General features: G+C 48.6%; 1 pseudogene; it reads left to right on the forward strand.

Annotated features, from left to right (window-relative positions):
• The first annotated feature begins 10,127 nt into the window (after positions 1-10,127).
• On the forward strand, positions 10,128-11,730 carry LOC125549118 (annotated as a pseudogene).
• The last annotated feature ends 1,377 nt before the right edge of the window (positions 11,731-13,107 follow it).

Consider the following 13,107-nt stretch of genomic DNA (forward strand, 5'->3'; position numbering starts at 1 on the left):
ATTCCATCTATAGTGCTATATCCATGGCTCACGCTCATGTATTGCGTGAAAGTTGAAAAGGTTTGAGAACTTAAAAAGTATGAAACAATTACTTGGCTTGTCATCGGGGTTGTGCATGATTTGAATATTTTGTGTGGTGAAGATGGAGCATAGCCAGACTATATGAATTTGTAGGGATAACTTCCTTTGGCCATGTTATTTTGAAAAGACAAGATTGCTTTATTAGTAGGCTTGTCGTATTATTGTTTTTATGTCAAATGATAGACTATTGCTTTGAATCACTCGTCTCTTAATATTCATGCCATGATTTGATTATGTGATCAAGATTATGCTAGGTAGCATTCCACATCAAAAATTTTCTTTTTTATCATTTACCTACTCGAGGACGAGCAGGAATTAAGCATGGGGATGCTGATATGTCTCCATCGTATCTATAATTTTTGATTGTTCCATGACAATATTCTACAACTTTCATATACTTTTGGCAACTTTTTATACTATTTTTGGGACTAACATATTGATCCAGTGCCCAGTGCCAGTTCCTGTTTGTTGCATGTTTTTTGTTTCGCAGAATATCCATATCAACCGGAGTCCAAATAGGATAAAAACTAACGGAGATTTTTTTTGGAATATATATGATTTTTGGGAAGAAAAATCCACGCGAGACGGTGCCCGAGGGAGGCACGAGGCAGGGGGCGTGCCCCTGACCCTCGTGGCCATCCCGTAAGGCGGTTGATGCCCTTCTTTCGCCGCAAGAAAGCTAATATTCGGATAGAGATTGTGTTAAAATTTCAGCCCAATCGGAGTTACGGATCTCCGGGAATATAAGAAACGGTGAAAGTGCGGAATCTGGGAACGCAGAAATAGAGAGAGACAGAGAGACATATCCAATCTCGGAGGGGCTCTTCCCTCCCATGCCATGGAGACCAAGGACCAGGGGGGAAACCCTTCTCCCATCTAGGGAGGAGGTCAAGGAAGAAGAAGAAGAAGAAGAAGGGGGCCCCTCTCCCCCTCTCTTCCGGTGGCGCCGGAACAGCGCCGGGGCCATCATCATCACCGCAATCTTCACCAACAACTTCACCGCCATCATCACCAACTCTTCCTCCCTCTATGCAGTGATGTAACCTCTCTCTTACCCGCTGTAATCTCTACTTAAACATGGTGCTCAACGCTATATATTATTTCCCAATGATGTATGGCTATCCTATGATGTTTTATTAGATTTGTTTTGTCCTATGGGTTAATTGATGATCGTGATTGGTTTGAGTTACATCTTTTATTATTGGTGCTGTCCTATGGTGCTCTCCGTGTCGGCAAGCGTGATGGATTCCCGCTGTAGGGTTTGCAATATGTTCACGATTTTCTTATGGTGGGTGGCGTGAGTGACAGAAGCACAGACCCGAGTAAGTAGGTTGTTTGCGTATGGGATAAAGAGGACTTGATACTTTAATGCTATGGTTGGGTTTTACCTTAATGATCTTTAGTAGTTGCGGATGCTTGCTAGAGTTCCAATCGTAAGTGCATATGATCCAAGTAGAGAAAGTATGTTAGCTTATGCCTCTCCCTCATATAAAATTGCAATAATGATTACCGGTCTAGTTATCGATTGCCTAGGGACAAATAACTTTCCCATAACAAAAAGCTCTTTACTAAAACTAACTTAGTTGTGTCTTTACCTAAATAGCCCCTACTTTTTATTTACATGCTCTTTATTATCTCGCAAACCTATCCAAAAACACCTACATAAATACTTCTAGTTTCATACTTGTTCTAGGTAAAGCGAACGTTAAGCGTGCGTAGAGTTGTATCGGTGGTCGATAGAACTTGAGAGAATATTTGTTCTACCTTTAGCTCCTCGTTGGGTTCGACACTCTTACTTATCAAAAATTGTTGCGATCCCCTATACTTGTGGGTTATCAGTATGCGAATCATAACTCGTAATAGGTGTCTACAACTTGCAAGATAGGATCAAGAACACACATATATTCATTAAAGCATAATAGGTTCAGATCTGAAATCATGGCACTAGGGCCCTAGTGACAAACATTAAGCATAGCAAAGTCATGGCAACATCAATCTCAGAACATAGTAGATACTAGGAAGCAAACCCTAACAAAACTAACTCGGTTACATGAGAAATCTCATCCAACTCATCACCGTCTAGCAAGCCTATGATGGAATTACTCACTCTCGGCGGTGAGCATCATGAAATTGGTGATGGAGGAAGGTTGGTGATGACGATGGCGACGAATCCTCCTCTCCGGAGCCCCGAACGGACTCCAGATCAGCCCTCCCGATGAATAACAGGAGGCGGCAGTGGCTCCGTATCATAAAACATGACGAATCCTTCTCTCTGATTTTTTCTCCGCGAATAGGTACTTATAGAGTTGAAGTTAGGGTCGGAGGAGGTCTAGAGGGCCCACAAGCCCGTAGGGCACCCACTAGGGGGGTGGGCGCGCTCCCAGGGATTGTGGCCTCTGGGTGGCCCCCCTCAGGTATCTTTTTGCGCTAGTATTTTTTATATATTCCACAAAAATTCTCCGTAAATTATGAGGTCCATCCAAGAACTTTGATTTCTACACAAAAATAACACCATGGCAATTCTACTAAAAACAACGTCAGTCCGGGTTAGTTCCGTTCAAATCATGCAAATTAGAGTCCAAAACAAGGGCAAAAGAGTTTGGAAAACTAGATATGATGGAGACGTATCACTCCCCGCCTCAGCCTACATCTTCCTAGCCGTCCTCGGTGACAAATGAGCATGGAATTGGCGCCACAAGGATCTGGTGATCTTATGTCACCCTCTTAGCGAGCATACCACTAGATATAGCGATGTTGGTGGCGTGGAGTACTCGCCCACCACCACACCTGGTGCAGAGTAGCTCGAATCCGTCATGGCTCTATCACAGAATAAGAGATAAAGTTATTCCAGTTCCTAGGTGTCACGCCATCTTCTCTGTCTCGCCATCGGAGTCGTGAGCATTGGCATAAGTAGGGTCGGCAGAGCTGGAACCCTAGTGCTTGGTTCAGTAGGGGAGATCAAGGAGAATGCAAGATGGGTGGGGCAGGGGTGGGGCTGGTGGCGTCGACTAATGGGCCTTCGGACTGAAAAAAAATCAGTGGGGTGGGGCTTTATGATCGAATAAAAATCAGTGAAAGGATGGGATCGTGTAAATATCGGTGGGAGGGTTGGATCAAGGGGATTGTTGGTAGTACTAACAAAATGATGTATGGACTCTCCTTTTAGGAGTAGAGCGCAAAACAATAGGTCGGTCATAGAAAAAATGAAAAAAAAAATTAAAACCAAAAGAAAAAGTTGGAAAAAAACTCGCGCACATATAAAATGGGCCGACCAACTTTGGCAAGATTTGATTTGATTTGAATGAGTTAATGCACGACATTTTTTTGGGAAAGTGTCGATTTGAATGAATCAATTCAAATGGGCGGCTAACTTGGGTAAGATTTGATTTGATTTGAATGAGTTAATGCGTGACATTGTTTTGGGAAGTGCCAATTTGATCAAGTTAATGCACATGTCAAATTGGTTGCCAACTTTGGTAAGATTTGATTTGATTTTAATGAGTTAATGCACGATATTGTTTTGGCAAAGTGCCGATTTGATTGAATTAATGCATGCGTCAAATGGGCCGAGCAATTTTGGTAAGATTTAATTTAATTGGAATGAGTTAATGCATGACGTTGTTTTGGGAAAGTGTCGATTTGATTGAGTTAATGCACGCGTCATATGGGCCAGCCCAAATGGGCTACGCTTGGGCGAAAGGTTGTCTGTAAGATGCTTGCGGGCGTAATATAGGATTTGCGGAGGGGTTGGTGGGAGGTGAGATGAAACTACCAATTCCCCCTTTAGGAGTTTTAGGAGTAGAGATCATCAAATGATCAGTCATGACATCGAGGCACGTAGTGCTACGCTACATAGGTAGGCATCTCTCTAAGAATGTGGCCACAAACAGACCGATTATTACCTGTGTGCCAGTCCTCCACAAGCATTCGAGAATCAGTTTCAATCACTATCTTCGTCCAACCCTTCTCAGTTTCCTTCAATATAGCCTCCCAACAAGCCAATCCCTCGCAAACAAATGTGTTAGAGATACCCTAATACTAGATGCACCTCCCTAATAGGAAGTCTCAAGTATGATTCTGAGCCACCATACCTCCACACGCACAACATCTCGTGGTGTCTACTACCCCGTCGGTTTCCAATATGATTTTGATCTACCATACTTGCACCCGCATAACATCTCGAGGCGTCTATAACATTGTCGGTTTGTTTTTCACCATGCCAACCCCTGCTGGTTTTCATCTCGTTGTTGCCAATGTCGTCACCTCGGCCTTGGCTGGAATATCCATAGCTCTTGTTACCTCTTGTACTAACGCCATAGAGCGAACATGTTGATGTTGGATGTCCTCATCGGTATACTTGTTAAAGTGTGCAACCGAGGAAGCTTGAGCCCAAAAAAGCCAAGGTTGCAATGGCAGCCTCATATTTGCTGATAAGCATTGGGTCTAGCAGATCCATAGCCCACGTTAGAGTGTGCAATCGAGGAAGATTGAGCCCAAAAAATCTTCTCGCTTCATCACAAAAGAGTGAGGCATGTTCACAACTGATCAAGAGGTGGTATAGCGACCTCCCTATTACCATAGGGCATGTAGCATCTTCTTGGATATGCCTCCGAACTAATTCTCCTTTAGTGGGTATAAAACCCTTCAGTAACCTCCACCAAATGACCTTGATTTTGGTTGGACATGAACCTTCTAGGTCTATTTGCCATCAGAAGACCTAGTCGGCACTTGCAAATTGCATTGTCTCTCCTTTAGAATCGATACACAAATTTTACTGACAATGTACCCGATTTGTCCCATTCCCATGTCCAAAATCCTCTACAGGCACTCTTGGACTAGGCATGTTAAGCACAGCTATCGCATCAACAACTATAAATAATCTCCTACCAGCTCATCATTCCAATTTACAAAATCTTTGTCCAATAGATCCGCCACCAAGTGCACTGGATCTTAAGACATCCTGCTGATAGGCTTCATGGTGGTCGTGCTAGCGATCCACAAGTCATGCCAAATTTCCTTGTCATCTCTAACTTGACGTATCTATCCTTGCTTTAGGACCCCCTTCCTTGAATAAAAGCCCGCCACATAGCTGACGCTCTTTTCGGACACCCTGCCGTGAGAAAGTTATCATCTGAGGTGTACCGACCTCAAAGAACACAAGCATATAGAGACTATCATGATTAGTTAATAGCATCCATGCCTATTTAGCCAACATTTTGTCATTGAATAATTCCCAATCTTGGAAACCTAGAACCCCTTTCGGCTTTGGAATTGCCTGACTATCATAAATTTATGGCACAAACATTTTGCGAGCTTGAAGCAGCTCATAAAATAGGCCGGTAACGCTTGAATTGCTGACTTAGGATGCACCTCCTTTCCTACACATGCGATCTTTTTCTCACACCGACCTTGTACCCTCGATCTCGCCTTCTCGATGATATGTTCAAAATGTTGCTTTGTAATCCTTCTTGTCACCGTGGCAAACCAAGGTACTTCTCTATGAGGGCCTCCCTTAGGATTTGTAAGGAATTCTAGACCCCTACTCGTATTGAAGACCCACAATTAGGGCTAAAAATACTGAACTCTTAAGATTCTTCGCACTTTGACCAAAGCCAAGCCTATAAGCTTGCAGAATTCATTGAGATGATGTGCACTCCGACTATTTGCCTTCGTGAAGATCAGACAATCATCAGCAAAAAAAGGGTGAGACAGCCACGGCAACCGCAGTCCCACCAGTATACATCTATCAATCCATCCATCGCCATAATTCTTCAACATTTTCGTGGCCCTCTCCACATAAAAGGAAGAGGTATGGAGAGGTCAAATCCCGTAGCCTAATGCCTCCAGATGGACAAAAGGAAGGTAGCATCTCCCCATGAACTTTCAGTAGGAAGCTTACTAAATTAACACATCTCTCGAACATAGAAACCCACACTTCCGAGAAAAACGATTGAAGCATAGCACTTCACAAATGATCTAACTCGACGCGGTCATATCCTTTCATCATGTCAATTTTAACGGCCGCCCAACCTTGTTTTCCTTTCTTCATCTTCATCGCATGAAGGCACTCACATGCAGTAATTACATGGTTAGTAATAAGCCTCCCAGCCGCAAAGCGTTTTTTTGTCGGCTATAATCTCTTAAAGAATTTCATGAAGACAATTAGCCAACACCTTAGAGGAAAGCTTATAAATGACATTACATGGGGAAAGATGACTATGCTGAGTAATATTTCGAGGATGTTTAACCTTAGGAATTAGAAAAATCACCATTTTATTTACTGCTTCCGGCATATGACCCCCACTAAGGAAGTCCGCGACCGCTCTCGAAACATCATCCACATAAGCCGTTCATTCATCGCACCAGTTACTTTAGATGGAACATGATGCAACACCTTATCCACCACAAGGTCATCACGCACTGCTTAGAAGCTTGTGTACAAGCCTTGGATATTAGCATGTATATCCTCTTTTCTCTCGCATAATACGCCACTAACACTTTCCAGTGAAGAAGTCCAATTCCACGCTCTCCTCGCACTCGATTGGGCACGAAAAAAAATCCATGATCTGGTCTCCGGCTTGCAGTCAGTCTGGACAAGACTGCTATCGTTCTATGATCTCCTCCCTTGGCAAGAGCTCATTCAGCTGTCGGGCCAACTCCTTCTCGCTCGGCGAAGATCCATGCTATAACGAGTTGCACTTCTCTTAGTCAGACTCCTTCCTGACTTTCTTAATCTTACACTTAACATCCCATGTTTTTTGCTTTTCTAGTTGTTCGGTTGGGTCTTCATGTGATGGAGATTTCTTTGGAGGTCCGAAAGGAAAGATTTCATAGCCCTCTGGTCCCACCCATTCACGGCCACAACATCATAAGTCTCATTACGCTACCATGCCTCATCATAAATAAAATGACGTGGGCTAGCACCCGTCACTTCATGCACCTTTTTAATACCTACCGAGAGCATGTAGTGGTCGAACCTCGGTGATGAAATATGGCACACCCATGTTGCGGCATATATGCATGAATTTTGGGTTAACTAGGAAATGGTCCATCCCAACCTTTACATTAGTACCATTTTCTTGCATGTTGTCCCAAGTGAATGGGATACCTCTCAAACCAACATCATGAAAATCAGAAAATCCATGACTTCCCTTACCCTGCCATTTGCCACTCGACTATGTCAATTGCATCAAAAAATTCCGAGTTGTTGAGAATGTCATTAAAATCCCCTCTGGATAGCCATGGTATATCACTTTTCCTCTTCAGCCATTTCAACAAGTTCCAGCTCTTGGATCGCTCACTTCAACAAGCCGCAACATAGTAAATCTCCAAGTTTCCATATTACTCACTACATTTTGAACAACACCATGAATATGTTAACCAGACACATTATGCACCGTGACATCCACCTCATGTGACAAGAACAAGGCTAAAAACCGCAACTTAAGACATCACTGCTTACGGGCAAACATCCAGCAAAACCCAAGTGGGCTCACAAATCCACTACTCTCTTTCCCTCGATCATCAATTTCACACAAGAATACAAAGGCGGGCGCTTCCAACCTCCTCGGACTCGAATGGGCGCAGAACTCGTGCATTCATCGCACCAGTTACATTAGAGGGAACATGATGTAACACCTTGTCCACCACAAGCTCATCCTGCGTTTCTTAGAAGCTTGTGTAGAAGCCTTGGATTTTAGCATGTATATCCTATTATCTTTTGCATAATACGCCACTAGCATTTTACGGAGAAGAAATCCTATTTTGGACTCTCCTGGCACTCGTCTCGGCATGGAAAACTTTCATGTTTCCGTCTCCTACTCGCAGCCAGTCCACACGAGACCACTATCGTGCCATGATCTCCTCCATGTGCAAAAGCTCGTTCAGTTGTCGGGCCAACTCCTTCTCACGCGGCGAAGATCCACGGTATAGCAAGTTGCCCTTTTGTTGTTCAAACTCCTTCCTAACTTTCTTAATCTTGCGCTTAACATCCCTAATTTCTATACTTCTCCAGTTGTTTAGTTGGGTGTGCATGTGATTGAGATTTCTTTCGAGGTCCAAAAGGCAAGAAGCCCCAGACCTCTCCTCCCACCCATTCGCGACAGTTACTTCATAATTCTGATCACGCTGCCATGCCCCCGCCCAGTCACGTGCGCTGTCTCCCCCTCCGCCCAGTCATTTTGATGGAGGTAGTGTGGTGAGGTGGTGTGGTGACGCTAGTTGGGGCGTCAATCAGAAGCTTGTTGCCAACCTCTAGATCCTTTATAAAAGAACGGTACATGCGCAACGCCTCATCTTGGTTGGCGATGATCCTCTGGCTTGTGTTCCAGGCTTCACGAGTCTGGGTAGCAAGCGCCACATCCATCTCCCTAATTTGCCTAGTCATAATTTTAGTTTCAACCTTAGAACGAACATGATGTAACACCTTGTCCACGACAAGCTCACCCCGCGCTGCTTACAAGCTTGTGTAGAAGCCTTGGATTTTAGCATGTAAATTCTATTTGCTTTTGCATAATACGCCACTAGCATTTTCCAGAGAAGAAATCCTATTCCGCGCTCTCGTCGCAGTCGACCGGACATGGAAAAATTCCGTGTTGCACTCTCCCGCTCCAAGCCAATCCACACGAGACCACTGTCGTGACGTGATCTCTTCCATGTGCAAAGGCTCGTTTAGTTAATTGTCAGGCCAACTCCTCGTGCGGCGAAGATCCATGGTATAGCGAGCTGCCCTTCTATTGTTCAAATTCCTTCCTGGCTTTCTTAATCTCGTGCTTATCATACCCATTTTTTTTTACTTTTCCTGTTGTTCAGTTGGGTTTGCATATGTTTGAGATTTTTTGGAGGTCCTAAAGGCAAGAAGCCCCAGACTTCTACTCCCACCCATTCACGACCGCGATTCATAAGTCTCATCCCAGTGCCATGCCTTCTCATAAATAAAACAACATGGGCGAGCACCTGTAATTTCCTGTCATTCGCCGTGATATCCACCTCGTATGACCAGAACACCAAGGCTAAACCACCACTTAAGGCATCACTAACATAGAAACGGATTGAATGAATGAAGGACCTGCTCCTACAAAACGTGTTGGTGCTTTCAAACGGTGAATCGGTGATCGAGAACCGTTGTAGAAGTGCACCGTCAATCAAAGGATCAGTCGTGTCATGGCGGCGCGTAGTGCTACGCTACACAGGCGGGACTAGGCGGACCGGACACAATTCACACAACAACTCGTGCACCAAGGAATCGAGTCCAACCACCCATGGCCATCCATCCAGGCCCCCACCTGGCAACGGAAGCTGGAGGTGGGACCAGAGGAAAGCTGTCGTGCGGGCCAGGCCAGAGCAGTGCGGCGTGTTCCACACACGCCACCACCGGCTCTCGGAGTAGAAAGCAGCAGCTAGCGCCTTCCCCTTCCCTCCGCTCCCCACCCAACCCAAACCTGCGCCCAAAACCCCTCTCCCCGACCTGAGATCTATCGACGATGGCGCCCGCTCCTGTGCCCCTCCCCACGCCTGATCCGAGCGCTACGCCAGATCCCGACGCAGCGCCCCAGGCCCCGGCGGCGGCGGCGGCCCCGCTCACCCCCGAGCACTGCGCCGCGCTCAGCCGGCTGGCCGCCAGGTCTGACGCCGACGCCGGCGCGCCGACGATCCCTCTCACACCCGAGCTCATCGCCTTGCTGCGCAGCGAGCTCGAGCCCTCCCCCGAAGACCACTCCGACTTCGCCCTCCGCCTGAGATTTACCCAGCAGCGCCTTGACGCCATCTCCCCCAGCCTCCCCTCCGCCACGCCCCCGCCGGCGCCACCGCAACGCCCACAGTCTCCCCTGCCCCCGCCGATGTCTCACGTGCCACCGCCCCCTCCTCCGCCCAGCGCGCATGCCAACCCATTGCAGGTCTCGTCCTCGGCCGCCAGCCTCCCCTCCGCCATGCCACCTCCGCTACGCCCACCGTCTCCCCCGCCGACACGCCCAAACTCTCCCCTGCCCCCGCCGCCGCCAGGGGCGCCGTCTCCCCCTCCGCCCAGCGCGCATGCCAACCCGGCGATGGAGATGGTGCCACTGCGAGTCATATCGGCGCAGGAGGACACGCTCCAATATCGCCCACTGGTGCGCCGCGCGCGACTCACCTTCGAGGCGCTCTGGGGCCGCTACCACCGCTAAGCCGAGCACAAACCTGTCCCCGGCAGCCGCAACCGGGCCGACTTGCGGGCCCTCGGCGCCATGATCAAAGGGAGGCTCTGCCTCAACCGCGATAAGCGCATCGTAGGGCCCGTGCCGGGCGTCTTTGTCGGCGACGCCTTTAACTACCGCGCTGAGCTCCTCGTCGTCGGCCTGCACAACCAAACGCAGGCCGACATCGGCTACGTGCCCGCCAGCAAGGTCGACGGGGGCCACCCCGTCGCCACCAGCATCGTATCCTCGGGCAGGTACCTCGACGACCACGACAACGGGGGCGTCTTGATCTACACGGGAAGCGGCGGCAACCTCGCTCTCACATACAGCTGCAACTATGGCATCGAGGTGCGCGTCATCCGCTGCCACGACTGCCACGCCAGCCCCAGCGGCAAGCTCTACGTCTACGACGGCCTCTACAAGGTCTATTGCACCACCGAGATCTGCAAGTTCAAGCTCGTGCGTGTGCCCGGCCAGGAAGCGCTCGGCAGCAACACCTGGCGCTCCGCCAGAGACCTCATCAACCAGCTCGACGCCAAGATCCTGCCTCCCGACTACATCACGCTGGACATGTCCAAGGGCAAGGAAGCGGTTCCTGTCCCCGTCCGCAACTCGGTGGACCATGACGCCTTTCCCCTCGAGTTCGAGTACCTCGCACGCCCCGAGTTCCCGGCGCCGCCGGCGATGCCCGGCCACAAGTGCTGCATCAACGCCAAGACTGCGTGCAGCGAGACGTCCGGCTGCGCCTGCGTGAAGAGGAGCGGCGGAGGCGGCCCAGCGTACAATGCTGATGGAATGCTCTTGAGGGGACGGCCGGTGGTGTACGAGTGCGGCGCGTCGTGCGGGTGCCCGGCGAGCTGCCCCAACCGGGTGACTCAGCGGGGGATGAGGCACCGGCTGGAGGTGTTCCGGTCCACGGAGACGGATTGGGGCGTGAGGACGCTGGACCTGATCCAGCCGGGCGCATTCCTCTGCGAGTTCGCCGGGGACGTGCTCCTCGCGGATCACCCCCGCATTGCCAACGCGAACGCCAATGCCAATACTGGCACGTCAACGGAGGAGTGGGCCTGCTTCATCGACCCGAGGAAGTTTCCGACGAGGTGGACGGAGTGGGGGTACGCCCCCGCGGCCGTGCTTCCAGACGACGGCGAGGAACCGCCCCGTTTCGTGCAGTGCCCGGCGCCGAGGTACATGCTCGACATATCCAAGAGGAAAAACATCGCGGCCTACATCAGCCACAGCAGCTTCGTGCCAAACGCCTTCGTCCAGCTCGTGGTCCGTGGTGACGAGGACGAGTCGTGTCCCCACCTGATGGTCTTCGCCATGGAGATCATCCCGCCGATGAGCGAGCTGAGCATCGACTACGGCCTCGATCAGTGATCGATCGGCAACGTTTCGTGTATGTTTACCTTCATTTCTAGTTGCCATGAACCATATTCTGTCATTGTTATCGATTGTACCATTGGATGGACGCAATGCAAGACACCTTCAACTGAACTGTTTGCTTATATTTCTTGTGCCTGGTTAATTTGCTGTGTTTGCACTTTGCAGTCGGCAAGTTATAGCCTGAACTCATATTTGCATGAGTTGATCCTGGGCTCGACATCATAACCATGGATGTGAGGTTTAGTTCAGAATTTCGATCGGTTTAGTTTTCTGTAGAGTCGATGCAAAGGTTCATGAAGTTGTGGTGTTTCGCTTGAAGAAGCAGAATGGATATGGTGCACGCATCCCGATCTGCCATTGCAAATTAGGCCTTGCAAATTTGGGTGTGTTTTTGTAGAAAGATTTCATGCCGTGCTTTATTGATGGAAAACGCTTCGGCTCAACCGCCGGATTACTCCACGCGCGTCGGCCGTCTTTGTACCCGTCTGATCTACGTTTTTATTGATGGAAAACGCTTCCGCTCAACCATCGGATTATCCAAACTCTTCGGCACAACAGACTTCCATGCACGTCGGTTGTCTTCACACTCATCCGATCTGAGAATTTGTTGAAGGAAAACGCTTACAAATTACTCCGTGCACATCGGCTGTCTCCGCACCCGTCCGATCTGACTTTGATCAGACGGCGCACAGCCAAACATGGAATTTCCTAGCCGGTTTGGAACATGAGTATTGTTGCGCTCACATGAAGCGCGACACGTCACTTGTTGCGGTCCAATGTGAGGGTGAGAGGGCGAGCGTGCGATAGGCATGTGCATTTCTTGTGCCCGGTTTTTGCCGTGTTTACCATCGGTGCGTTGAGTCTATGATCTACATCATCAACATCTATGTGAGTGTTATTTGAGAATTTCAATTGGTTTTCATGAAGTTGTGGTGTTTCACTTGAAGAAGTGGAATGGTGCACACATCCCAATCTGTCATTGCTATAGTTTGGGGTGTGTATCTTTAGAAAGATTGCATGGCATGCTTTATTGATGGAAAACGCTTCGGCTCAACGATGGATTACTTGCATGTTTCGATCGTCTTCGCACCTATTCGATCTGAGTTTGATCGAACAACACATAGCCAAACTTGGAACTTTCTGGCCGGTTTGCAACATGGGTGTTGTTGCGTTCACATGTCGCTCGTTGCGGGCCGAGGTGACGGTGAGAGGGCGGACATCTCGTTCAATAGACATGTGCCATGTCGGTCCTTGGCCTTTCCGAAAACATCGTACCCAGTCTCATCATATTCCTGGCGAGGCTCTCTCTCTCTCTCTCTCTCTCTCTCTGCAAACACTAGACAAGGCCATGGCAGCCGACCTCCGCCGCCGCACACAGTGGTGCTACAAGCTCACTCTCTCCCGCCTCTCTCCCTAGCTGGCGTTATTGTGAAGGAAATATGCCCTAGAGGCAATAATAAAGTTA

The sequence above is a fragment of the Triticum urartu genome, chromosome 3 (assembly GCF_003073215.2).
Source record: "Triticum urartu cultivar G1812 chromosome 3, Tu2.1, whole genome shotgun sequence".
NCBI classification, from domain to species: Eukaryota; Viridiplantae; Streptophyta; class Magnoliopsida; order Poales; family Poaceae; genus Triticum; species Triticum urartu.